The sequence below is a fragment of the Piliocolobus tephrosceles genome, chromosome 5 (assembly GCF_002776525.5).
Source record: "Piliocolobus tephrosceles isolate RC106 chromosome 5, ASM277652v3, whole genome shotgun sequence".
Classification (NCBI taxonomy): Eukaryota; Metazoa; Chordata; class Mammalia; order Primates; family Cercopithecidae; genus Piliocolobus; species Piliocolobus tephrosceles.
Genome location: NC_045438.1, coordinates 15775334 through 15802571, shown reverse-complemented (window position 1 = coordinate 15802571; position 27238 = coordinate 15775334).

The following is a 27238-nucleotide window of genomic DNA, read 5'->3' as shown; positions in this document are numbered from 1 at the left end:
GTGTTGTGGAAGGGACATGGTAGAAGATAATCGATTAATGATGGTGGTTTATCCCATATTGTTCTCATTGTAGTGAACAAACCTCATGAGATCTGATGGTTTTATAAGAGGTTTCCCCTTCTGCTTGTCTGTTTTTTCTCTTTTTCCTGCCACCATGTAAGATGTGACTTTGCTCCTCCTTTGCCTTCTGCCATAATTGTGAGGCCTCCCCTACCATGTGGAACTGTGAGTCCATTAAAAATCTTTTCTTTATAAATTACCCAGTCTTGGTCATTATTAGCAGTGACAGAACAGACTAATACAGTAAATTGGTAACAGTAGAGTAGGGTGCTGCTCTAAAGATACCCAAAAATGTGGAAGCAACTTTGGAACTGGACAAAAGGCAGAGGTTGGAACAGCTTGGAAGTGTCAGAAGAAGATAGGTAAATGTAGAAAAGTTTTAAACTTCCTAGAGACTTGGAGGGCTCAGAAGATAGGAAAATGTGGGAAAGTTTGGAACTTCCTAGAGATTTGTTGAATGACTTTGACTAAAATGCTGATAGTGAGATGGACAATAAGGTCTAGGCTAGGGTGGTCTCAGATGGAGATGAGGAACTTGTTGAGAATTGGAGTAAAGGTCACTCTTGCTATACAAAGAGACTAGCAGCATTTTGCCCCTGCTCTAGAGATCTGTGGAACTTTGAATTGAGAGAGTTGATTTAGGGTATCTGGTGAAATAAATTTCTAAGCAGCAAAGTGTTCAAGAGGAAACAGAGCATAAAAATTTGAAAAATTTGCAGCCTGACCATGCAATAGAAAAGAAAAACTCATTTTTCTGGGGAGAAATTCCAGCCTGAAGCAAAAATTTGCATATGTGATGAGAAGCACAATGTTAATCACCAAGACAATGGGGAAAATATCTCCAGGGCATGTCAGAAACTTTTTTGGCAGATCCGGAGGACTAGGAGGAAATAACAGTTTTGTGGGCTGGACCCAAGGCCCCCTTGCTGTGTGCAATCTAGGAACTTGGTGCCCTGCATCCCAGCTGCTCCAGTTGTGGCTAAAAAGGGCCAAGGTGCAGCTCAGGCCATGGCTCCAAAGGATGCAAGCCCCAGGCCCCTTGGCAGCTTCCACATGGTGTTCAGCCTCTGCATACACAGAAGTCAGTAATTAACTTGAAGGTGTCAATTCTTGAAGGTGTCAAATCCCCCCGCTAGATTTCAGAGGATGTATGGAAACACCTGCATATCCAGGCAGAACTTTGCTGCAGGGGTGGAGCCCTCATAGAGAACATCTACTAGGGCGGTACAAAAGGGAAATTTGGAGTTGGAGCTCCCATACAGGGTCCCCACTGGGGCACTGCCTAGAGGAGCTGTGAGAAGAGGACCACCATCCTCCAGAGTCCAGAATGGTAGATCCACTGACAGGTTGCATCACGCACCTGGAAAAGCTGCAGACACTGAACTCCAGTCCATGAAAGGAGCCGAAAGGGGTGCTGTACTCTGCAAAGCCATGGGGTGGACCTCCACAAGACCATAGGAACCACCCTATTGCAACAGTGTGACCTGGATGTGAGACACAGAGTCAAAGGAGGTCATCTAGGAGCTTTAAGATTTGACTGCCCCACTGGATTCTAGACTTGCATGGGGCCTGTAGTACCTTCATTTTGGCCAATTTCTCCCATTCAGAATGGCTGTATTCACCCAATGCCTGTACCTCCACATTGTATCTAGGAAGTAACTAACTTGCTTGTGATTTTAAAGGCTCAAATGCAGAAAGGACTTGCCTTGTCTAAGATGAGACTTTGGAATATGAACTTTTGAGTTAATTCTGAAATAAGTTAAGACTTTGGGGGACTGTTGGGAGGACATGATTGGTTTTGAAATGTGAGGACATGAGATTTGGGAGGGCCCAGGGACAGAATGATATTGTTTGGCTTTGTGTCCTCACCCAAGTCTCATCTTGAATTGTAGTTTCCATAATTCCCATGTGGCATGGGAGGGAACTGATGGGGAGATAACTGAATCATGCGGGTGACATTTTTCCATACTGTTCTCGTGGTAGTGAATAAGTCTCATGAGATCCAATTTTTTAAGGGGTTTCCCTTTTTACTTGGTTCTCATTCTTTCTATCTGCTGCCATGTAAGACACATCTTTTGTCTTCCACTACGATTGTGAAGCCTCCCTAGCCATGTGGAACTGTGAGTCCACTAAATCTCTTTTTCTTTATAAATTACCCAGTCATGGGTATGTCTTTATCAGCAGTGTGAAAATGGACTAATATGATGATACATATCTTAAATTAATAGTATATTAAATTTCTGGTTATATTCATGAAGCAGCATATTCAGTACTAAAATCTGTATCACACAGAAGGTAGAACCAAGGGAATGCTTGATTCAGTACCACATGGTAGCCAGAGATAAGCTGAGGGCCCAGAATCCCATGATCCAACTTCAGTAGAACGTTCAGGCTCCCCTTCCTATATATGCCCATTTAATCTTCTCTTCAGTCAGGCCATTTTCTAATGTAGAAAATAGAAGGTCAGAATATTTTTATTTGACATGAGACATTATCTTATCTGAAGTTGGGTCTCTAGAATTGAAACATGAGAATGACAGTGTGTCAGAAGGCACATTATGTTTTCCTTTTTCAATTGAAAATTTACATTTTTTAAACTAAAATCTGAGTTGAGAAAAAAAAAAAAAAAAAACACCTCAGATGTTGTCTAATTGTGAAACGTGTGGCTTACATATTCTTTAAGAAAAGCCATTCAGCACATATGTGAGCCTCCAGACTGGAGTATCAGTGTCTCTGGGGCAGTGTGGTGAATGCAGCCATACTGTAGTCAGGACCTGAAGACTCATTTGGAAATAGAGGTGGGGGTGTCTGATAGGTCTTTTATTACGTTCTCAGTGTTATATGAAAAAAATCTTGATGAAGGTTAATCAAATATGGAGAAATTTTTCCTGTTTATTTTACATGAAGTAGGGAAAAACAAATGAAATGCATTGCATGGCCCCTACCTGCGATGGATTTGAAACTCCCCCAGTAGATAACTTAGACACAATTGATTTGATTGATGAGACAGAATTATACAAATAAATATCATGTACGATAGTCTGTACTGTTCATTAGCTAATGGAATAGCTCTCCCTAATCCGAACACCCTTCCTGCCACCATCATTGAGGCTTAAAGTTATTCTTGCTTACCAACAACCTTTGTAAAGGGAAATCTGTTCTAGGAATTCATGAAACACTTACTTTTCTAATAAAAGGGACAGACCTTAATGAATCATTTCTTCTCTTCCTAATTTAAATGCAGAAGTAGTATTCAGCACTGCAGAGCCATTTTGTAACTGTGATTTAGTGGGGGCACCGAGAGAAAATAACAATGGGAACCCAGACTCCTGGCCTTGTTGGTGACACTAGAGAGAAGGTGAGGTGAACCAAATCTTTTATTAATCCAGTGTTTAACAAATTTTCTGTCATTTGTAGCTGAATCTGCCTTCACCAATACCTATTATAGACTCTAGAAATGATCCTTTCTGTTAATAATACTAAATATCTGTTGGATATCCCACATACCAGCAACCAAATCAATGCCTGATGAATACAAGGTATTTTTTCCTGTTATTTTTCATTGTTTCATTCATTAAGGTATGATTTATGTGAAACATAATGTTTAAGTCCCATGTTCTGCCCAGTGACATTTTATATATCTCCGCATCCATATACTCTCCACTGAATTAATGTACAGAACCTTTCCAATGCTCTGGAAAGTTTCCTCAGGCTGTTTTTCAGTCAGCAACCCCCTTGTCTGCAGAAGCAATCAAGAATCTGACTTCCGTTATCATAGTTTTGCCTGTCTATGACATTGATATAATCGAAATAATGCAATGGGCATTATTTTGTTAATGGCTTCTTTCTCTCATCATAAGGCTTTTGAAACATATCGTGTTGTTTGTATCCAAAGTTGATTATGCTGTACTGCTGAGTAGTGTTCCATTATATGAATACACTACAATTTGTTTATTCTCCTATGGAGAGGCATTTGAGTTGTTTCCATTTTGGGATAGATGAATAAAGCTGGTAAGAACATTCTCGTACATGTATATTTATTTCTCTTGGACATATGTCTCTAAAAAAATAGATCATGAAGCTAAATGCAATTTTAATTTTATTGTAAAGTGCAATAATTTCCAAAAGCAGTTGAAACACTTTACACTCCCACCAGCAAGATATGAAAATTCCAGTAACTCTGCATCCTAGACTTAGTGTTATCAGCATTTTGTTATAACTTTAAGCATTCTGTTGGAGGCATGTTTGTATTTAATTGTGAGCCTCCCTGCTATGCTAACCCCAGAATTTTGGCCATGCCATTTTGACCATAATACTGACATAGCTTTACAATTTTTACTCTAAATATATATTTTTAATTTATTTTAGAATTTCTCTTATAGAGTGTCACACACACACAAGCAAATCATACACAGGATAGAAAGAAGCTAATTTTCTCATTTTTGTTAACTCCACTCATACTCTCCCAAGGTTTTCTTTCTCTGTTCCTCTTTGCGTTTTTTTAGTGGTTTATTTCATAATTACAATGAAGAGCTTGGAGCAAATACTAGATCAAATTACTATTGATTATTTCATACTATAAAAGATAAATTAGCTAATGACTTTAGTTTTTCAACCTTTGACTTACAAGGGCTATTTACATTATTGTAGTTTAACTTTTCTTTCAATATTTAAGAATTTTTCTTTTTCTAGTATTGATATGCAGGATATATTGGTAAGCCTAATCTTTCTTTGAACTTTCTTCCTCCCTTTATTATCCTATTATTTATTAGCTATAAATTTGTCTTTATGTTGTGAAAGTTAGCATTTAGCGTTAGTCTTGCAACCATAGCTAAGTTTGTTTACCTATAGCTTAACGCTTAAAGCTTAAAATCCAAAAAACATAAAATTTACATAATATTAATCATGGAAAAATATCTTAATTTCAGGACAGATAGTATGCTAGAATTATACTCACTTCTCTAAAGGTCTAATAGTATGGTCTCCTGTACTAATCACCAGAAAATTATCATCCCTGGAAAGTCAATGGCTTGAGTTCATTTCACATTTTAGGGTACATCTTGTTTCAATAAACATTTTTATTTCTTTATTTCTCCCTTTAGTTACTAATTTATATCTAAAGTTTAGCTTTTCTTGAGATAACTACCCTTTTATAATCATTTTTTAAATAATTGTGATCATATGAAAATTATTGGAATTTGTTGCAATTAGCTTTATGGTTTAACATACAGTCAGATTTGGAAAACATTCCATATTTACTTGAAAAAAATTGTATTCTGCAGTTGTGGGATGCAGTGTAGTATGTATGTAAATTAAGACAAGCTTGTTAATTATGTTGTTCAAAGCATCAATATGCTTACTAATTTCTGTCCACTACTTCTACCAATTACTAATAGAAATAAATTAAAATCTTCCACTATGAATTGTGGATCATCTTTTAGAGGTAGTCATTTTCTGGCTTTATATGCTTTGAAGTGATATTAGAGGCATATAAATTAAAAATTATTCTGTTTTCCCAGTGAATTGACTATTTCATCATTTTACAAGATCACTTTTGATCACTCAAGGTGCTTCTTGCTTTAAAGTCAACTTTGAGTGATAATATTTGTATAGTATATCTCTCAATTTTTATTGCTTAACTTTCAAACTTCTTTTATCCTTATATTAAAGGTGTTTTTTTTTTTAGCTTAGCAAAGGATTTTCGTGGACATTTTTGATGAGAGTCAGCATAAGAGAGTATGAATGCCAAACTGTAGGCATTTCTGCAACACTCCAAGTTTTTCATTGGGACAATGATGTCAGATATTCGAAGTATGAAACATAAATACAGCTAACATATCCACAATACAAGAGCAGTATATGGCAAATTTCAATTATTTGCATAATCTTTTTGTAATTTTTGTCATACCTTTGCCCCAGGTATTAATAATATTTTTCTTAATATTTTATACCCATGCACATTACATCATGAATATTTCTTTCAATCAACTCACTTTTTAAACTTTTATTTTAAATTCAAGGGGTATATATATTTAAAGCAGTAAATGGTAGTAAGTGTTGTAAATCAAGTACAACACTATGTCTCACTTTGGATTCCCTCTTCTATATAATATCAGGAAGCTCTGACAATCTCAGCCTCACTCAGCATAGGTCATGGTGGAGCATAAGTTTTAGTCACTCAAGGCAGTAAACTATCCGATCCACTTCCACCTGAATGAACTAATGCATGAAATCTAAAATCTCTTGTAAGTGTGTCTGTATCAATGAATTCAGCCACATCTATGATTTCAGTCATATCACCATTCCTGGCCTGCCACATGCATCTATTCCCAGTTCTTCGGAATGCCCCACCTAGATGCCATACTGCTTGTGAGCATCTCTTTCAAGTCATTTGCTCAAGGAAGGCTGTCATAGGACTTTCAGGTACAGAGCACAAGCCTCTTCCACCTATGAGGAAGACACAGAATGACTTAGGGATTCAACACTGCCAGTTTCACTGGGGGCTCAAACACATATCCATTTTGCAAATTTCAGGATTTCATTTTCCCTCAAAGGATGCTCAATCATATCCAGGAGAAAGCTGACAAGACGGAATTCAACTGTTAGTACATTTCAACAGCTCACATATTTAAATTTTATATTTGATTTTAGCAATGTCAGCCACATGTAAGAAATAAATAGATCTTTCTGGTCTGGGATATAAGCTCTCTGATTCTCAGGCCTTCACTTCAGCTTACACTCAGAAATCCGACTTTGTCATTTCCTATTTGTAAGCACCCAAGTGCAAGCAAAAGATTCTGACCCACCCCACTTGTAGTCATCATGACTGCCATAACAGTCTAGTGCAGCAGTCACTGGAGTTCCAAAGCATTTTCTGCAGCTGTTACTTCATCACGCCAACCATAAGTGACCATTTGATTAATTATGATGCCAATGCATTCCATGGATTACTTGCATCCCATTTCCAATTGGAAAAGAAGTTAGTTCTCCACTCAAGCCTATGCCCCTACAAATTATAAAGTTTCATCTTCTTGGGGCAGTCTCATGGGACAGTTCCCATTGCTTATTCTGCAGTAGTCAGGATGCAGTAAGGAGACTAAAGCCATATATTAATTTGAACATAAGAATATGAACCTATAGGACTATGAACAGGAAATTAGAATAATAGGGAATTGTTTAGTGAGGAAGATAGACATAGGCAACATAGGGATTAACCACCATGCCAAGGAGTGAGATAGAGAATCACAAAGGACTATCAGGGCTGAGTCCAGGCCTCGTTGGGAGGCCACAGTTGTGATATTTGGATGTTGGAGAAGTTCTCTGGAGCCTACTCTGATGGAACTGTCTGAGGATCTGCCTTTTGGAGTGCTGGAGGATCCATTCACAGCAGATGTCGTGCCCAGAAATTCACTGAAAAGCTAACCAAGAGGTATCTGAGAAGCTGTCAAGGAAAGATTCTGAGACAGCGTCAAGGAGAGACAGTGGCACTGCATCCGAGAGGATGGGCTAAGACCAACAGGTCAGGAAGAGGTGCCTGCCTCGGGGTCCCACTGCATTGCTGCTTGAGGGCCCTGTGTTGGGGGAAGCTGGTCACAGACACACCTTTTGGGGGACAGGCCACTACCAGGCTGCCTGAGAGGATACACAGAGAAGCTGCCTATGGGAAGGCGCCGCATGCTGCTGGCTTTGTAGTATTAAAGAAAATCTACACCTGCTGCAAAGCCTGCAGAAAGGAGTGTGGCAAAACACAGGAAGCGAACAGCCCTTCCTCCCCAGTGGCCCCCAGCACCCTCCAAGACAAAGCTTAGCATGTGAAAACTGGCAGAAAATACAAATTTGAAAACCCAGCTCCATTTTTACAAAGCAGACAACGAACAATGAATTTGGAGCTGAGAATCAATAAATTGATAATTGTCATAATAAAGGAGAAAAAGGGCCAAAATTAAAAGTTAACAAAATGTATTAGAATTTAAGGATGACATAAAGGGTAAGATCAAAAGGGTCTACTGAATAAGCAGGATAAAAATAAAAATAAAAATAAAGGGACTCTCTAAATTGACAGACACATACACACACACAAACAAACACACACATACTTCTACACATATATATGCCTAACTTCACCCTAGTAAAACCTTTTGAGCATTAAGAATCCAAAAATACCATAAAAAACTGGGAAGGTAAAATTAGGAATTACCTGTGAATAAATGACACCCAGTTTAACATCAGATTTCTTGTCACTAAGAATGAATGAATATACAAAATATTTACCTGTATAACGTTGTTTAATGATTAAATCAGGTCATAAGAATAGCCATCACCTCAAACATTTATCTTTTCTTTGTGTTGCAAATTTTGCAAATCTCTTCAAGCTATTTTGAAATATACACTAAAGTACTGTTAACTTCAATTTCCCTATTATACTATTGAATACTAAAACTTACTCCTGATATCTAACTGTATTTTTGTATTCCTTAAGCAACTTCTATGGTACAAATATTTGTAATTGTATTATTTTGGGGAGTATTTACTCTGACAATTTTAGCATTTACTTAAAAAATTAAATTCCCAGCATATGTAGTGTTAATCAATAGATGTAGCTTAAGGTGTTTTCGTTTTTCTAGGTTTTTTCCTTATTTTATCTTCTAACATAATGTAATCTGTAATTTTGGTCAAAAACGTCCGCAACCATATTATATCATCTTAGAAGATCCCACCAGCAAGAAACCTAGAAAAGTGAAAATATGTCCAGCTATATCTGCTGATTAGTTACGATCTAACTCTAGATATGATTAGCTCTAAATTTAAAATTTTAAGTAAATGCTAAAGTTTCAGAGTAAACACTGAGGAAAATTAATAACATAATATAATGATAAATATGAAGCTGAGAAATGGACCATAGAAAACATAACTCCAAGAAAAATCACATAAGGAAAGTAAACAACCAGAGAGCTTGATAAGTAGAACACACACAAATTGGAAGGAATAAGTGCAAATCCTTAAGGAACAACAATAAAAATGAACGAATTACAGTGACCTTGTAAAGACAGAATCTCAGAAAAATCTTCTTAAACAAATCACACCAGTTTCAATGACATAAATATCTAAACATAAAGTAATGTAAAAATATAGTGGACAAATGCTATCAGACTAAAGCAATAAACTATAATTCAGGGTCAAGATTAAGAAAAAGATTTGAAAAGCTCACCACATGGGTGGCTCACACCTGTAATCCCAGTGCTTTGGGAGGCTGAGGAGGACAGATCCCTTGAGGGCAGGAGTTCCAGACCAGCCTTGCCAACATGGCGAAACCCCATGTCTACAAAAAAATACAAAAATTAGCCAGGTGTGGTGGCACACCTGTAGTCCAACTACTCCAGAGGCTAAGGCACGAGAATAGCTTGAACTCAGGAGGCAATGCCAAGATTGTGCCACTGCACCCCAGCCTGGGCAACAGAGCGAGACTCCCTCTCCCTCTCCCTCTCCCTCTCCCTCTCTCTCTCTCTCTCACACACACACACACACACAAACAGACACAGCTTTGAAAAGTGAGGGAAATTGACTTTGTTGAAATAAACATTTCTTCAAGATCAACAGTCATAAGTTTTATGCACCTAAAATACAGCTTTTTACAGGTGAAACAAAAACCAGTAGAGTTCAAGGTCAAATGAATCCCTTAGTTGCTTTGAAATTTACGACACAGATCTCTCAGAAATTATCAGAAAAGGCACAGAAAGGCAAAATATAGAGGACAAACTTGAATTTCATGATTGCAAATTTAATTCTATATATATTTGTAAGAACACAGAGAAAGGAACAGAAATGTCTACATTTGGCTTTTATACTCATATATCTTATCGATAACATGGGTTATCTCTGCAAAGTGGGCATTATAACATTTCACTGTGAAACTTTTTAAATTTCACCTGTTAAAAAAAAGCCTATACAAATTTTTAGATTTAAAAACAGAAAGTGAAAAGAATGAGTTAAGCCTGTGTGCATATATTCTACACACATATACATGCACACACATTTATTCTTTCTCTCCCTATGTGTATATATACATAGAGAGAGAGAGAAAAAAAAAAAAAAAGCTTTGCAAAATCAGAGTTTGGACTACTCTATTTTTATACTGGATTCTTTTGATTTTTCAATTTGTGTAAATATTTATTTATGATGATGTTCCAATGTTGCGAAAACTCTGTGTGTGTGTGTGTGTGTGTGTGTGTGTGTGTGTATGTCTATGGGTTGCCTAAGTATTATTTAAAAGCTGCCCTGGGCCGAGCCCCATGGCTCACGCCTGTAATCCCAGCACTCTAGGAGGCTGAGGCGGTCGGATCACGAGGTCACCCTGGCCAATATGGTGAAACCCCGTCTCTACTAAAAACACAAAAGTTAGCTAGGTGTGGTGGTGCATGCTTGTAATCCCAGCTACTCGGGAGGCTGAGGTAGAAGGATCACTTGAACACCAGAGGCAGAGGTTGCAGTGAGCCGAGATCATGCCTCTACACTCCAGCCTGGGTGACAGCAGAGTGAGACTCCGTCACAAGAAAAAAAGAAAAAGAAAAAGAAAGAGAGATAGAGCATTTGTTACCAAATGTGATGTAACCAAAGCAAACCTCAGCACTGGTATAAAATGAGTCCTTCTTTTTTTTTTTTTTTTTTTTAATTTTCCTTAGAGATGGGATCTCACTATGTTGCCCAGGCTGGTCTTGAAATCCTGGGCTCAAGTGATCCTGCCCCTCAGCATCCCAGCCTCCCAAAGTGCTAGGATTATAAGCGTGAGCCACCATGCCTGGCCAGAATGAGCCCCCCCTTTTTTTTTTACCAAGAATCTCAAAACTTAGGTTGTAGCCATTGGTATGTCACTAACTTCATAATGAAAATGGTTAATTTTTCTTCTTCATTGTCTATTGTTAAATTAAGTTAAACGTGGCCCAAAGATGCTTCTATATCTTGAGTCCACAACTAGCAAATTACAACCTAACTTAAGAGTGTATTCTTGTTACAAATAGCTGAGTTTCAGTCCTTCATAACAGCCAAACTTCATTTAATCACAGGCTGACCACAACTGATCAGACCAAGTTCATATAAGGCAAATGCTTCCCCATATCATGTCCAAATAAGCCAAATGTCTATTTTCCACCCATCAGGCTATTTCTGTATGTCACCTCCTTTTCTCTTATGCACACTGCCTGCCCATGTTTCTGGGTGGAGCTCTCTGAACTTCTCCTGGTTCTGAGTACTATTCAATTCATGTTTTACTCTTTGCTCAAATAAAATCCACTGAACTTCATTCGTCTAAAGTTTTTCTTCTTAACAGTTTGGTGTCAGAAGTGAGATATAAAGGGACCTCCAGTAGCTCCAGGATCACCGAGTGACCCAGTGAAGGTGTCCACCAGGGCCCATTGTTCTCACTGCAAAATTTGATAGGCAGATAGATCTGTTTCTGCCTATTTGTTTACATATATGTATGTATAATATATATGTGATTTTTAAATCTCTTTTTAATATTGCCAAAATTAAACTGTAAAAGGATCCTACTTAATTGGCTTGAAGAAAAAAGGTGTTTATATTAATTAAATAGTCTCTCAGAAAAAAATAGAACCCAAATCTTTTTTAAATTTACATAACTTGGGTAATCATTTGTAATTAAGAATATTGTTTGTTTGATTAAAACAGATGTGTCTTCAAAGTGGTCAGCATTAAATATAATACAGATGTACAATTTTTACCTAAGTTTACTGGTAAAATAGTTTATGTTTTCTCTATGTTACAAAATTCAGCAAGAAAAATAAATTCAGTTGATGGCTATTTGTTTCATGCCTATCATCATGAATAATGCAAGCAAAATTGTTAACAAGTGAGTTTTAAATAGGTAGAGGTCAGAGAAAATTTGCTTGGGAAAGATGTATTTCCTATATTAGAAGCTTATAAAATTCTTATTATCAAGAATGGAAATTTGAGGCTGAGAGAATTCTGTACAAACAACAGTTTAATTTTCAAACCTAGCCAGAAAACCTAAGAGGATAAAGATAAAAATTTGCTGTTTCTACAGATTCTTATTAGAGAAAGACTAAAGTTATTTGGGACTACCAGGGAGGATGTTCTTGCCATATTGATAAATTGTACTAACAGAAAGCACATACTTCTATAAATTGTCATTCATAGATTTGCCAGCCTGCAGAATGCTGATGTAACATGCAGTTCACAATTGCTTGCTTCCTGGTGTTCCCTGGCAATTAAGGTGAGTAAGGGTTAAGAATTCTAATTAATACACGTAGCTAATGTCACTCAGAATAATAAAGGAAACAACTTTATATGCAAGTATACAAGAACCATAAGATGTGCTTTTGGTAAGAAAAAGCTATAAGGTATTAGGATGTTTTGTATAAGGGAAAAAGAGTAATTTTTGTTCTAAAGTAGAATGACTTGTTCCAAAGTGAGAAGTGAGAAGAACAATCTCAATTTGTTCCAAAGTGAGAAGAGGAAAGGTATAGGACAAAAACTGAATGGATAAGAAAGTTGCAGAACATTTGTGGAAGATAACTGTTTTGAAAGGAATTTTAGTGTGATCAAGCTGATTAAGATTAAAAAGGAATTATTTATAAGTTTTTCTAAAACTTGAGCATTACTATTTTGACACGCTGATACAAAACTAGAAAATGATCCTCTGTCAAAACCAGAATTTTTTTTGAAATATGGGTTGTCTTTTAATAGAAAACTGTAAAACGTTTTTATTTACCTGTTAGGTAATTGGCCTAGAAAATTACAACCTAACTTAAGAGTGTATTCCTGTTACAAATAGCTGAGTTTCAGTCCTTCATAACAGCGAAACTTCATTTAATCACAGGCTGACCACAACTGATCAGACCAAGTTCATATAAGGCAAATTCCTTATATGAATTTTCTAGAAAATTATGCCTAGAAAATAAAGTTTCTGTGTTTTACCAAGATAACTTTCTGTGCTGTATGTCGCCGTTATTAAGTTCTTGTTTCTTAAGAAGACCGAGTCCACTCTATTGAAAAAGCTAAGGTTTTTCTACAACTCTGTAACTTTGTCAATTTGCTTCTCATGCCTTTAAATAATTGCTGTGGTTATATGAATGACTGTTGTTCATAATGGCCTGTGATCCTCTTTTGATCAAGGGCTTAAACCCTTGGCATGTTTTACAAACTCCCCAAAATCAGATTCAGTATTAAAACTTTTTTTATATCTTTAATTAACTTTGAATTTTTCTTGATGGGCACTCAAAATTTCTCAAAAGGATATTTTTCCTTATAAAAAGACAGATATTAAACAAATTAAACTTATTTGATATATTAAATTATATGAGAAGCATTGTGAAATAATACATAATGCTAAACTCTCTTTGAGTTGTATTTGTATAGACGTTCTATTAATATGTGCTCCAGAAATTACATGAACTTCCTAAAAATATGACTGTACCATTACACTGGGTAAGAATTTTCAGAACTCTGATTGGTTTCATAAAACTGTTAACCAATGTCAAGCAGAAAAAGAATACCAAGGAAATGCTTTAGCAGATTCTCAGGCTAAGTCAGCCAATAGTGAAATTATTTAAATATGCCATATGAATAAACTCCATAGTATTCATCCCATTCAAATTACCTATGATAACCTATTTTTTCATAATGCTATGCAGCTAAATTTGAGAAACAAAATTGGTATTTAAGAAGATGCAAATCAATTTTAAGCACAGACTCATGGAAAGCCTGGATTGCTGCCTGGCCCTTGCTGAGTCCTTAAAGATTTCATTACTAAGAGCTCTGCACTCCGTGACTCATTGTGGGGTGGATAAAATGATGTAAATTATTTTTAAAAACTGGTGCAGTGAGACTGTTCTAAAATTGCTGAGATGATTTATAACTGATGTTTCATGTATCAAATCCAATTCTGATAAGACAATAAAAAATCTCAGGTTTTACATTTCCAGTATCTGCTGGATCATTTGAACACGTATAGTTGGATTTTATTCAATTGCCCTTCCCCTAACCTGCATGTTTTCTGGTTGCTTAGAAGCCTTTCCATGCAGATAGACTAACGCTATATCAGTAGCTAAAAAGGTTATTAGAAAATGTGTTTTGTTTTTGGAGTATCCCTGGATAAATCTCCAGAAATAAAATAACCCATTTTATTGGACAATTTTATAGAACAATTAAATAAGGTATCACAACAAACACAATGGCATCAGGCAATACTAACTGAATCAACTGAATTGCCTTGGTTAAGGGTATTACCATTGACCTTGATGGCAATGAGATCTACTCCCAGTAGGGACCATAGATTGAGCTCTAATGAAATAGTTACTGGAAGACCTGGTCCTCTCGTAATGGAAACGTATGTATCTCCTGCTCTTATAAAATCTGACAAGACTCAATATTCCAAGTATTTAATGCATTATGCCAAAGTAGACTTTTCCCATGTAAAATAAGCCCTTTGTGATCCCCCAACAAATGAACACCAGACCTTTCACGATCGAGAACCTGTAGATTAGGTCTTGCAGATACAGCATTATAAAAGGACTTCCCTTGAATCCCTTTGGAAAAGAGCATACCAAGTTCATCTCTGCAGCAAAACTTCAGGGCCTCAAGTATTGGCTCAAATTGAGTTGACTGATCTTATGCCATCAATGTCAATCAACTTAACTCAAGAGGACTCCTCCAGACTCTGAAGACTCAAGGTAAAGCTGGTTAGCAAAGATTTTCCCCTAGAAGCAAATGGCATCCTGTTAGTAGATAGACGGCTTTCCTAAAATCATGATTTAAGACTTCTGTCTGTCACTATAAAACCTTTGTCCCCTTTCCTATTTTCTGTATGCTTATTTTCTGTTTATTCATGGCAGGATAATATGATGACTAATATCACAACTGATAGCTTCCACAGGGAGCGTCAATGAATGTTGGTTATGTCGTGTTAAACCTAAATTCTTACATGATCTTAGAGATTCAGTGGTTCACACTGTAGCAAATTTTACAGATATTCCAAGTATATCTGATCTTTCCATAGGATTAGGCCATAAGATTTTTGTATTCAGATTTCTTTAAATCTGACACTAGAAAAAACCTTTAGTGAAAGTTTTGCAGTTAGATTTTACCATAAATTAAATAAGGAAACCAAAAGAAAGATAATTGAACAGTTTGTAGACAGGTTTACAATCTTAATCTCTTAATTGTCAGTATCCTCCAACCATGCAATGATTCAATAATAGAGCCTTAGATAAACATGACTAATGCTTTTCTACTGGTGACTCCTAATGCACAAGGTAATCCACAGGGAACCGTCTGTTGTGCCCCTCCAGGACACGTTTTTATCTGTGGAGGATTTAAGAACATAATGATCATTTAATCATACATGTGGGCAAGCCCAAGTCCCATAAGTGGAAAAGAAGGAGCCAATGTGTATTAGGAATTCTAACAGTGCTGCTGTTACTCCATCCACTGTTACTCCATAACCAATTGGAAACTGAACATTAGTCTAAACCTATTAATTTGCGCTGTGGAATAAAGAGCAATTTGCCAACAGGTATGAATCTTTCTAAATGGGCATTTTTTTAAATAAAATGTTCTATGTTAGTCCATTCTCATATTGCTATGAAGGAATACCTGAGACTGGGTACTTTTTCAATAAAAGAGCTTTAATTGACTCACAGTTCTGCAAGACTGAGGAGGCCTCAGGAGACTTACAAACATGACAGAAGGCAACTTTTCACAGGGTGGCAGGATACAGTATGAGTGCCAAGTGAAAGGAGCAACCACTTATAAATCATCATATCTCATGAGAATTCACTCACTATCATGAGAATGGCATAGGGAAAACTGCCCCCATGATCCAATCGCTTTCCACCGGATCTCTCCCATGACATGTGAGGATTATGGGCACTACAATTCAAGATGAGATTTGGGTGAGGACACAGTCAAACCATATCATGTTACTACCTTGACTTGACATAAATGTAGATGGGTTTATAATTAGAAATCTCTCAAATATCGGCTACTATAGCTGGCTCCACTGCAAAGGTTATAGTTGTCCAGCAGACTTCTTTAAAATCCCCTGCTAAAGTTGCTTTAGATAATTGTATTGCTTTGAACTATCTGTTGTCTGAACACAGGGAGTGTGTGTGATAGGAAATACCTCCTACTGCATTTGATAAATATGTTGGATAGTTAGATAGTTGTAACTAAGCTATAATAAATCAACAAAAAAGCTATTTGGCTAAAGCAGGTAGATTTCTCTTCTGGCTCATTTATATATATATTTGATTTTAACTAGTTCAGTTTGTGGAGACTCCTGTTAAGGAGTGTAGGTCAGTCTTTTAGTATCATCCTCCCAAGAGCCATCATAATAGCTTTTCTGATGAGCTTTATCCTCTCAAGAGTCTTAAACACTTGCTTGCAGCCATTCCTTATAAGTTAAATGTTCTCACTATAGTTAGAATAGCAAAAACATGAAGAGAACATAAAGAAACATTCACCAATGGCTCACACCTATAACCTCAGCATGTTGGGAGGTGGAAGGATTGCTTGTGGCCAGGAGTTCAAGACCAGCCTGGGCAACACAGCAAAACCTATTCTCTGGAAAAAAAAAAAAAAAATTTAAAGAATAGTTGGGAATGATGCGATGTGCCTTTAGTACCAGCTATTTAGGAGGCTGAGTCAGGAGAATCACTTGAGCCCAGGAATTAGAGGTTGCAGTGGCCGTGATCACACCATTGTACTTCAGCAGTCAGACTGATAAAGCCAACCCTGTCTCGAAAAGAAAGAAGAAAGAGAAAGGAAGGAAGGAAGGAAGGAAGGAAGGAAGGAAGGAAGGAAGGAAGGAAGGAGGGAAGGAAGGAGAGAGAAAGAAAGGAAAGAAAGAAAGAAAGAAAGAAAGAAAGAAAGAAAGAAAGAAAGAAAGAAAGAAAGAGAGAGAGAGAGAGAGAGAGAGAAAGGAAGGAAGGAAGGAGAAAGAAAGAAAGAAAGAAAGAAAGAAAGAAAGAAAGAAAGAAAGAAAGAAAGAAAGAAAGAAAGAAAGAGGAAGGAAGGAAGGAAGGAAGGAAGGAAGGAAGGAAGGAAGGAAGATTCAGCTGAGCTGACATCAAGAATTTTGAATTCCATACTGAGAGTAAAGAAGTCCATTATGATGGTGACAAAGAGTGGCATCAACAGCCAAAATTTTGGTGAATCTCTCAAAATTAGAAGGCTGACCAAAAGGGGAGAATTGTTAAATTAAATTAAATTTGTCCTCATGCTGCCTCTGTATCTTACACTCATATGTAGCAAACTTTAACATAATTTAGTATGTAAGCAAACTGCAACCTAACATGATGTAACAAATAGCTGCATCTCAGCAGATTATTGCAGGTAAGCTTCAGCCAATTGCTTGACAGGTTGTCAACTAATCAAAATATGTCCATATAAAACAAACATCTTGTCATACCATGCACAAATATGACAAATGTCCAGCTGTAACCAAATCAGGATAGTTCTGTATGTCAGTTTCTTTTTCTCTATATACACTGCCTATCCACATTACTTGGTGGAGCTCTCTATACCACTCCAGGTTCTGAGTGCTGACCAATTCATGAATTGTTCTTTGTTCAAATACACTGCTAAATTTAATTTGGCTAAAGTTTTCTTTTAACACTACTGTTGTAGACCTATGGCACTGACATACGTATCCTACAAAGTTAACATAGGAATCAGATGCAATATAATATGTGAGAGTACTTGGAAGATTATAAAAAAGTTAAAATTTATTGCATTGTTATTAAATAATCCAATTTTATTGCCTAATTTAAACAACAGAATTGCTTTAGAAATAATTTTTGTCTGAATTGTTACTATATTTCAACACAAAGGAACAAGGACACACAAGGAATATTTTTACTAATCAATTTATAATTAAGTTTAAATCGTAATCAATATGATAAACAATACAATAGCTTAATGAAACAGTAAATAGCTGAAATTGTCAATAAACAATCACTTGAAATATTTTTTTTCAAATGAAATTTTTGTTACATGTATAACATGAAGAATTAGAATGATAGCTTGACTTTCTTTCAAATTGTAGAACTGAGTGTTTTTATGAAATTTCTTAGAAATTATTTAACACTCCAAGTTGCCTGTTTAAATCTCATGAGAATAGAAGTTCTTAGTTGCGCAGATGAGAAAGGAAGCAAACCAGTCTCAGTACACTTAGACACTGCCTTGGTGTGGTTATAACTCTGCTTTCCACAGCCCATTCATTTTCTCTGTAGGGATCACTAGGATGTGAGCTCTTTTCAGATGATCATGGTGAATCATCACTCACTCCAAAAATAACTTGAAATTTCCACCCTCAATATCAATGTACATAAACATCTTCGGATCATACATTCTTTAGAAGCCTAATTGAGAAAAGTGGTCTGAAGCTTCTGAAATGTTATATTTTCAAGGTAAAATTAAAAAAAAAAAAAAAAAGATTTGGAAGCTCAACTTTTGTCCCTGCAGGCTTTTTATTGGTGCTTGCTGTTCTTGCGTGGCCACACCAACATTCTTCAAGATGCAGAAGTATTGAGCTCTGCTATATTGTACCAGTGCAGCCTTAAATTTCTCCTGAGAGTGAGATCTGGTCAAGTTGCTGTCCCACTTAGATTTCAAAACCATCTTATCCATATGACCAGCACAGTTTAAAATAAAAAAAAAAAATGCATAGAAATGTTCTTTTAAAATTATTATTGAATATTGTCAGAGCATATTATGAAAAAATTACATCTAAGTAGAAACTCTTTGTAATGGTTTATATTTTTGTGCCTGTCTTATATGGTGGAATTCCCATATCAAATTCCCCTTAATATCTGGTGAAAAGCTTATATTATTTTTTTATGAATTTTGTATATTTTATGTAATAGAAAGCTTATGTTTTCAATTGTATGATCTTAATGTCAATTGTCCACTTTAAGAGCCTCCTCTTAATCAACTAACCTATATATTTTATTTCAGATGCATAAAGTCACCATGAACATTTTTTTAAAAAGCAAAAGTATGTTTCTCTGCATGATACGGAAAGCAACTATAGTACACTGTAGAGATATTTTGAAGTTTTTTCTGCCTTAATAGTCACTGTTGTTTTTTTTTTTTTTTTTTGAGACGGACTCTCACTCTGTCCCCCAGGCTGGAGTGCAGTGGCGCGATCTCGGCTCACTGCAAGCTCCGCCTCCCGGGTTTAGGCCATTCTCCTGCCTCAGCCTCCCGAGTAGCTGGGACTACAGGCGCCCGCCACCTCGCCCGGCTAATTTTTTGTATTTTTAGTAGAGACGGGGTTTCACTGTGTTAGCCACGATGGTCTCGATCTCCTGCCTCATGATCCGCCAGCCTCAGCCTCCCGAAGTGTTGGGATTACAGGCGTGAGCCACCGTGCCCGGCCAAAAGTCAGTGTTTTAAATAAAACACTTTCTCAGGGAGCAGAGAGGATGAGCCACACCAGAATCTTAGCGGCAGATACACTGGATACTTTTGAAATGTGTGCATTGATATGGAATGCAAATCAAACAAAATAATAGGCAAATCTTATAGCAGAATATAGCAACTCTAGTAACTATTTGGTGCTTTCGATGAGGCAGTATTTGTGCAAAACATTTAATACAATACATACCTCATTTGACCTTGTGAGTAGGCGTGAAGCCCATTTTACATGTAGTAATCCTGAAATAAAGTGACATTAGTTTACTTGCTCAAAGTCACGCCAGTAGTAAGTCAAGGGGCTGAGATTCAAATATTTGCTTTCAATCATTATTGTATACTGCTTCTCAAATAGGAACAAATATCTTGAGTTATATAAACAGATAATAAAGATGCTATAATTTGCACCCTGAATTTCAATTACTTATCAACCCTGAACCTAGGAAGTAGGTCAATAGGGCATGAAACAGTGTGAGATCTATTTCAGTATGGTACAGATAATTCAATTGAGTGATCAAAGAGGATGATATGAATGAGGACAAGGAAAACTTCATTTATCTTTGGTACTTTTAATTAAGAAAGTACCTATCTTGCAGAATTATGCTAGCTAAATGTCTGTATGAATTATGCTTTCTGTTAGTATTTTTTAAATAGGGTGCCAACTCTATAAAATTATTCTTTATTTAGATTGCTATAATCAAGAATATGTAATTCAAATAATATATGTGTATATATATGTATGTATCTCTAGGATACCTGTTTATTATGCTGTAGGTAATTTTTAAGATGTAGGATAAACTCTGTTCTAATAACTTTTGTGATTTCTCATCAAGTACTATTAAAAAGAGATATGTGAAGTGAATGAAGTGAGCTTGTAGTTAATATAAAGACTATGATGGGCATGGAACCAGAACTTATCATACAGATACTGCTCAACTTATGATCAGGTGATGTCCCAACAGACCCATCATACATTGAAAATACTGTAAATCAAAAATGCAGTTAATACACCTAACCTGTCAAACATCGTAATTTCACCTAGCCTAACTTAAACATGATCAGAACACTTATACGAGCCTATAGTTGGGCAAAAATCACCTGGCAACATAGCTCATTATTGAATATTCATTGTTGACCCATGTGATTCTGTGGCTGACTGGAGGCTGAGCATCTACTGCCTATCATTAGACCAGGAAAAGAACAACTTTTGTTTTGTTTTGTTTTTGAGACAAGGTCTCACTCTGTTGCCCAAGCTGGAGTACAGTGGCATGATCTTGGCACACTGCAACTTCCACCTCCTGGGTTTAAGCAATTCTCCTGCCTCAGCCTCCCGAGTAGCTGGGATTACAGGCATGAGCCACCACACCAGGCTAATTTTTTTTTGTATTTTTAGTAGAGATGGGGTTTTGCCATGTTGCCCAAGTTGGTCTTGGATTCCTGAGCTCAAGCGATCTGCCAGCCTTAGTCTCCTAAATTGCTGGGATTACAGGCATGAGCCACCACTCCCAGCGAAAAATTCAAAGTACTACTTCCACTGAATGTGTATTACTTGTGCACATTCACCATAGTGGTTGGTGAGAGGCTATTTGGATAAAATTTCTCCACTCGGCCTTTCAGTTGTATGCAAGCCTTGTTGGGAACATGAGATACAGGAATCACAGTCGAAGCTACTTCCACTTTGAAAAAAATACAGCTTATTCTCCAGATATTCAAACATGTTGTATGTGCATCATTCGTAATGTCTTCCTCCCATTATTAAAATAATTTTTAGAATAATGAAATACTTTGTTACAAAACCAAGCAACGTAAGAGGCCTAGCAAAGTCTATATACATCAAAAGACAATTTGAAATTGTAAGTGTATTGAAAGAGATGAAGGCTGAGAAATTAAGAGTCTTGCCATGCATATAGCACCATACTTCATCTAGAAAATTTTAAGCATAAAATTGAAATAAACTATATAGGTTTTGAGGTTTCTAGAAAGCTTCAAGAGAGCAGGTAACATTATAATGACTGAAAAACACCTTTCATTATCAAATGGTGAGTACGATAAACGCAGATATCATTGAGACCATATTGACACAATAGGAAGCAATGATCATTGTCAAAAAACTGATGAGAAGTGAATGAAAAAAAAGGAGATGATTTGCTAAATGAATTGTGTTTTAAGTATGTCTACGATGTGTGGAAAAAATTTAAAACTGCAAAAATGTATCATTTGAGGATCTCATGATGAATTTGCAGCAGTCTTTCTCAATGATTCGCAGTAAACTATTGACAAAATGGTTTTTCTGCAAAGCACATTTTAATCTGAATAAAATGTTATTCAGACCTTTTTATAAACAAGCACTGTCTACTACATTTATTTCAGAAGACAAAGAAGAAGGAGGAGTAGGAGGAAGAGCCAGGACATAAAACACTCAAAAAAAAAAAAAAACAGGCTAACTTTGTGTTTAGGTGGAAACTATGGGGATGATGATTAAGTTAAAATCTTTCTTGGCATACCAAACCCAAAAATGAAAGTCAAGGGATAGGATGCCCAAATTAACTTTTTTTTCTGGGTGTATCTGTATCTGTGAAGGTGTTTCTGGGTGAGATGGAAATTTTTTTTAAGTAAATTGCCTTTCCCAATATAGATGAACAACATTCAATTTGTTGAGGGCCTGGATAGAGCCAAAGCAGAGGAAGAATAAATTTGTTTTTGTTTTGTTTTGTTTTTTCCTGCCTCACTGGTTGAGTTGGGGTATCTCATCATCTTGAACCCTCAGAGTAGAATTTGCACCATCAACTCTTCTGGGTTTCAGAACTTCAGAGTCAGAGTGAATTATACCACTGGCTTTCCTTGGTGGTCTCCAGCTTAGAGAAGGCAGATCCTGGCTGGGTACAGTGGCTCATGCCTGTTATCCTAGCATTTTGGGAGGCCAAGGAGGGTGGATCACTCAAGGTCAGGAGTTCGAAAGCAGCCTGACCAACATGGTGAAACCCTGTCTCTACTAAATACACAAAAATTACCCAGGCGTGGTAGCAGGTGCCTGTAATCCCAGGCACTTGGGAGGCTGAGGCAGGAGAATCACTTGAACCTGGAAGGCAGAGGTTGCAGTAAGCCAAGATCATGCCACTGTACTCCAACCTGGGCAGCAGAGCAAGACTCTGTCAGAAAAAAAAAAAAAGAAGAAAGAAAGAAAAAGAAAGAAAGAAAAGAAAGAAGGCAGATCCTGAGATTTCTGTCTCCATAATTACCTGAGTCAATTTCTCATACTAAAATCTAAAGATGCTAATGACTGTATCTCCAGTGATAAATAGTGCACTGATAGTCCTGGAGTATAAACTACTTATAAAGACACTAAAAATACTTGCATTTGATACTTTAAATCAACCACTAAGAAGAAGTAAGCAGCTGGGTGACTCTATGCAGTTGGCCCTCTGTAACCCCATATTTTACATCTGCAGATTTAACCAACATGAATGAAAGGTATTTTTAAGAAACTAATAAAGCAATAATATAATAATATCAAATAATACATATTTAATAAACAGAGTGTAACAACTATTTACATAACATTTGCATTGTATTAGGTATTTAAGTAACCTGGAGATAAAGTATACAGAAAGATGTGCATAGCTTAATGCAAATACTATGCCATTTTATATAAGGGAGTTGAGCAGTTATAGATTTTGATAGCTACAGAAATCTTGGAACTGATTCACTTTAGGTAATGAGGGATGGCTATATATTATAATTTCAAATATTTTGGGGAAAATAAGGGATATAATTATGCTCAATGGTTGCTCTTAATGTTGCTGGACAACATGGTGAAAGAAAAAGATAAGATCAGAGATTTTCCATTCCCATCTCAAGTGCCACGTAAATAACCTAAGAGCTTTTACGTGTACCCTGAAGGAAACTTTTTTCTTTTCTAGCAGCAGGGCAGAAATCCCTAAAAATAAAATGCAGAACTTCATCTTGTTAGTGGCTGAATTACAACACAAATGGAACTTCCAAATGCATAGCATGTCTATTGTTAAAGTAAAACCAATGATTGGGAAAAAAAAGTCCATCAATGATACAGACTGTATAAGTCAAAATGGGGACATGTGAGAAGATTCTGCTAGAGTTGTGGTCACTGATCTCTAAATTCTGATGATTTTTCTTTGCCAATGCAGGTGGCCTCTCACCTTCCATGTAATTGGCCTCCCCACGCCCAGAAGAAGTGGCCCTCAGAATTCCAGGTTAATCTTTTTCCTAGCCTTCACCAAAAGGACCTATGGCCTTTTAGAACAGTAATTGTACACTGGTGAACAGAAAATAATCAGACCTCTCAGGGACTACTTGACCCTGGCTCTGAACTGATACTGATTCTAGGACATGAAAAATGTCCTATGACCCACCAGTCCGAGTAGAGACATATGGAAGTCAGGTGATCAATGAAGTTTTATCTGTGGTCTGTCTCACAGTGGGTCCAGTGTATCCTGGAGCCCATTCTGTGGTTATTTCTCTAGTTTTGAAATGCGTAATTAGAATAAAAATATTTAGTAACTTGTAGAATCTTCATGTTAATACAGTGACCTGTGAAATGGGGCTAATATGGTAAGAAAGGCCAAGTAGAAGTCATAAGAACTACCTCTGCCCAGGAAAATAGTAAATAAGGAGAATACTGCATCCCTAGAAGGATTGCAGAGATTAGTGTCACCATCAAGGACTCAAAAGATGCAGAGTTGATGATTTCCACCACATCTCCATTAAACTTTTCTATTTGGCCTGCACAGAAGATAGCTGAATCCTGGAGAATGACAATGGAGTATTATAAGCTTAACTAGGGGATGGGTCCAATTGCAGCTGCTATACTAGATGTGATTTCATTGCTTGAGCAAATTATTACATCTCCTGGTATCTGGTATGCTACTATTAGCCCCTTCCTACATGCAATGGTGCTTCAGCCAAAAACTATCATCTACGAATTTGCAGAATCACTATCCATTGACATAGTATTCCACACAGTGTTGCTTCTGATCAAGGAACTCAGTACACAGACTACACAGCAAAAGAAGTGTGTCAATGGGCCCACACTATGAAATTCATTGGTATTATGATGCTACCAACCATCCTGAAGCAGCTTGCTATGTAGAATGGTGGAATGACCATTTGAAGACTCAGCTAGCTGGCAATATTTTGTAGGGCTGGGGCCACCTTTTCCAGAAGTCTATATGTGTTCTTAATCAGTGTCCAATATATCGTGCTATTTCTCTCACAGCCAAGACTCATGGGTCCAGGAATCAAGGGATAGAAATTTCAGTGACACCACTTACTATTATTCTCAATGATCCACCAGCAAAATTTTTGCTTCCTGTTCCCATGACTTTATGCTCTGTTGGCCTAGAGGTAATAATTCCAGAGGAAAGAATGCTTTCTTCAGGAAACACAATGATTTTAATTCCATTGAACTGGAAATAAAGACTGCCACACAGCCACTTTGGGCTCCACAAGACCCTGACTCAACAGACCAAAAGAGGAGTTACAGTTTTGGCTGGGGTGATTGCTTCTAACTTCCATTAGGAAACTGGAGTAATTATCCACAGAGGGACTAAGGAACAGTATGTATGGAATATAGGAGATCTCTTAAGGTGTCTCTTAGTATTACCATGCCCTGTGGTTAAGATAACTGCAACAACACAATCCATAAATTACTAATAATGATCCAGATCCTTCAAAATTGAAGGTTTGGGTCACCTAGTCAGGTGAAAAAATCAAGACCAGCTGAGGTGCTTGCTGAAAACAAAGGCAGTACAGAATGGGTAGGTGAAAATCAATGAGGATACAGACTGGGTAGTTATAAATACCAGCTATGTCCTTGAATAGTCACAGAAATGAGGACTGGAATTGTCATAAATATGTCTACATTATTTTGTTATAAATGTCTATTTGTGTATGTATATAATATATGTAATTTTTTCTTTCCCATTTTATTTCCTAACCTTGTAACATGGATATATTAATTGTTTCATAGTATTTAGGTATTTTAAATTTTGCATTATAATATTTAATTTATGGGTTATCAAAGAAGAACAGTAAACATCACTCAAGTGTTTCACCTCTTCTCCTGAAAAAGAAGTTAATATTTTCTGTTATGTGAAAGATAGTTGCATGGCTTTGTTTTGTCCTTATGTAAGATTAAATGTGTTTTTAAAAGATACATATGGGTGCCTAGTTGACAGGGGATTGGCTTATGATGATTAATTTGTATGTGTCAATTTAACTGGTCACAGGGGCTCATATTAACATTATTTCTGGGTGTGTCTGTGAGGGTGTTTCTGCATAAGATGAACATTTGAATTGGTGTAATAAGTAGATTGTCATCCCCAATGTGGTGGGCATCATCCAATCTGTTGAGAGTTTGAACGGAACCAAGAGGTAGTAGAAGGAAGAATTTGCCCCATTTATTCCTGCCTTACTGCTTCAGCTGGACTTTTGATTTCTTTGTTCCTTGAACAGGAATTTACAGTATTGACTCTTCTGGTCCTGAGGCCTTCAGACTTGGACTGAACTGCACTGCCCGCTTTTCAGGTCTCCAGATTCTAGTTGCAGATGATGGCAGCTTGTCGGTCTTGTAAGCCTTCATAATTGCACAAGCCAATTTCTTTTATGTGTGTGTGTGTTTGTGCACGTGCATGCACATGCATGTGTGTGTGCGTCTATATATATACACGTATATATACCCAACTTGTTCTTTTTCTCTGCAGATCCCTGATCAATACACTGTAAAACCAAGGATTTACCAAATACTTCTGGCTGTTGTTATCTGCAGTTGTCTGCTATGATGTGCCGATGCAGATTATACCCTTTCGATGAAGGATTTGTAATAAATAAATAAATTAATTAATTTTTGGCATCCAAAAATTATTCCTTTATCCGTTTTGAAAAAAAAAAAAAAAACTATTATAAAAATAGAAAAAGTGGAACACACTGGACCTCAATTATTTCCTGACTTCTAAACTTTCAAGGAAATGAAGGACAAAAACATAATCTTTAAATTTTGACTTCATTGAAATGAACAGTAAAAATATGAACAATTTTAAGCATTATACAGCAAATAATTTACTCACTAGGAGCTATTTCAACTTAAGGGTTTTTTTGTTTTGTTTTTTGTTGTTCAGGAAATAAGAAAAAGAAAGATCACAAATACTTATTGGGAAATTATCATTTGAATTTTTTACATTTTATTTTTTAAAAAGAAATCTTATGGCTAACAATTATATAGGTGTCAGAGTATTTAGGTAATATTAAAAGAAGTTGGGCTTTCATATGGGCTAGAAATTCATTACTGTTTTTCTCATTTAAATGCTCCTGTCATAGACTTCTACAATCTAAAAGTAGATTCACTAGACAGTAGATATTTCTGAAAAAGTTAGATCCAGATAACTGCTTTCATTAGATTCTAGTCATATTATCTAATATTTTAATCATATTTAATCATTTCTATAACCATGCAGCCCAATTGCTCAAAATCAATCTTTGAATATATGAAATTCAGGAAAGGTTATGTGGGAAATATTAATAGAAGTTGAAAGCTGGGCCGGGCACGGTGGCTCATGGCTGTAATCCCAACACTTTGGGAGGCCGAAGCAGGTGGATCACAAGGTCAGGAGATCGAGACCATCCTGGCTAACATGGTGAAACCCCTTCTCTACTAAAAAATACAAAAAAAACTAGCTGGGCGAGGTGGCGGGCGCCT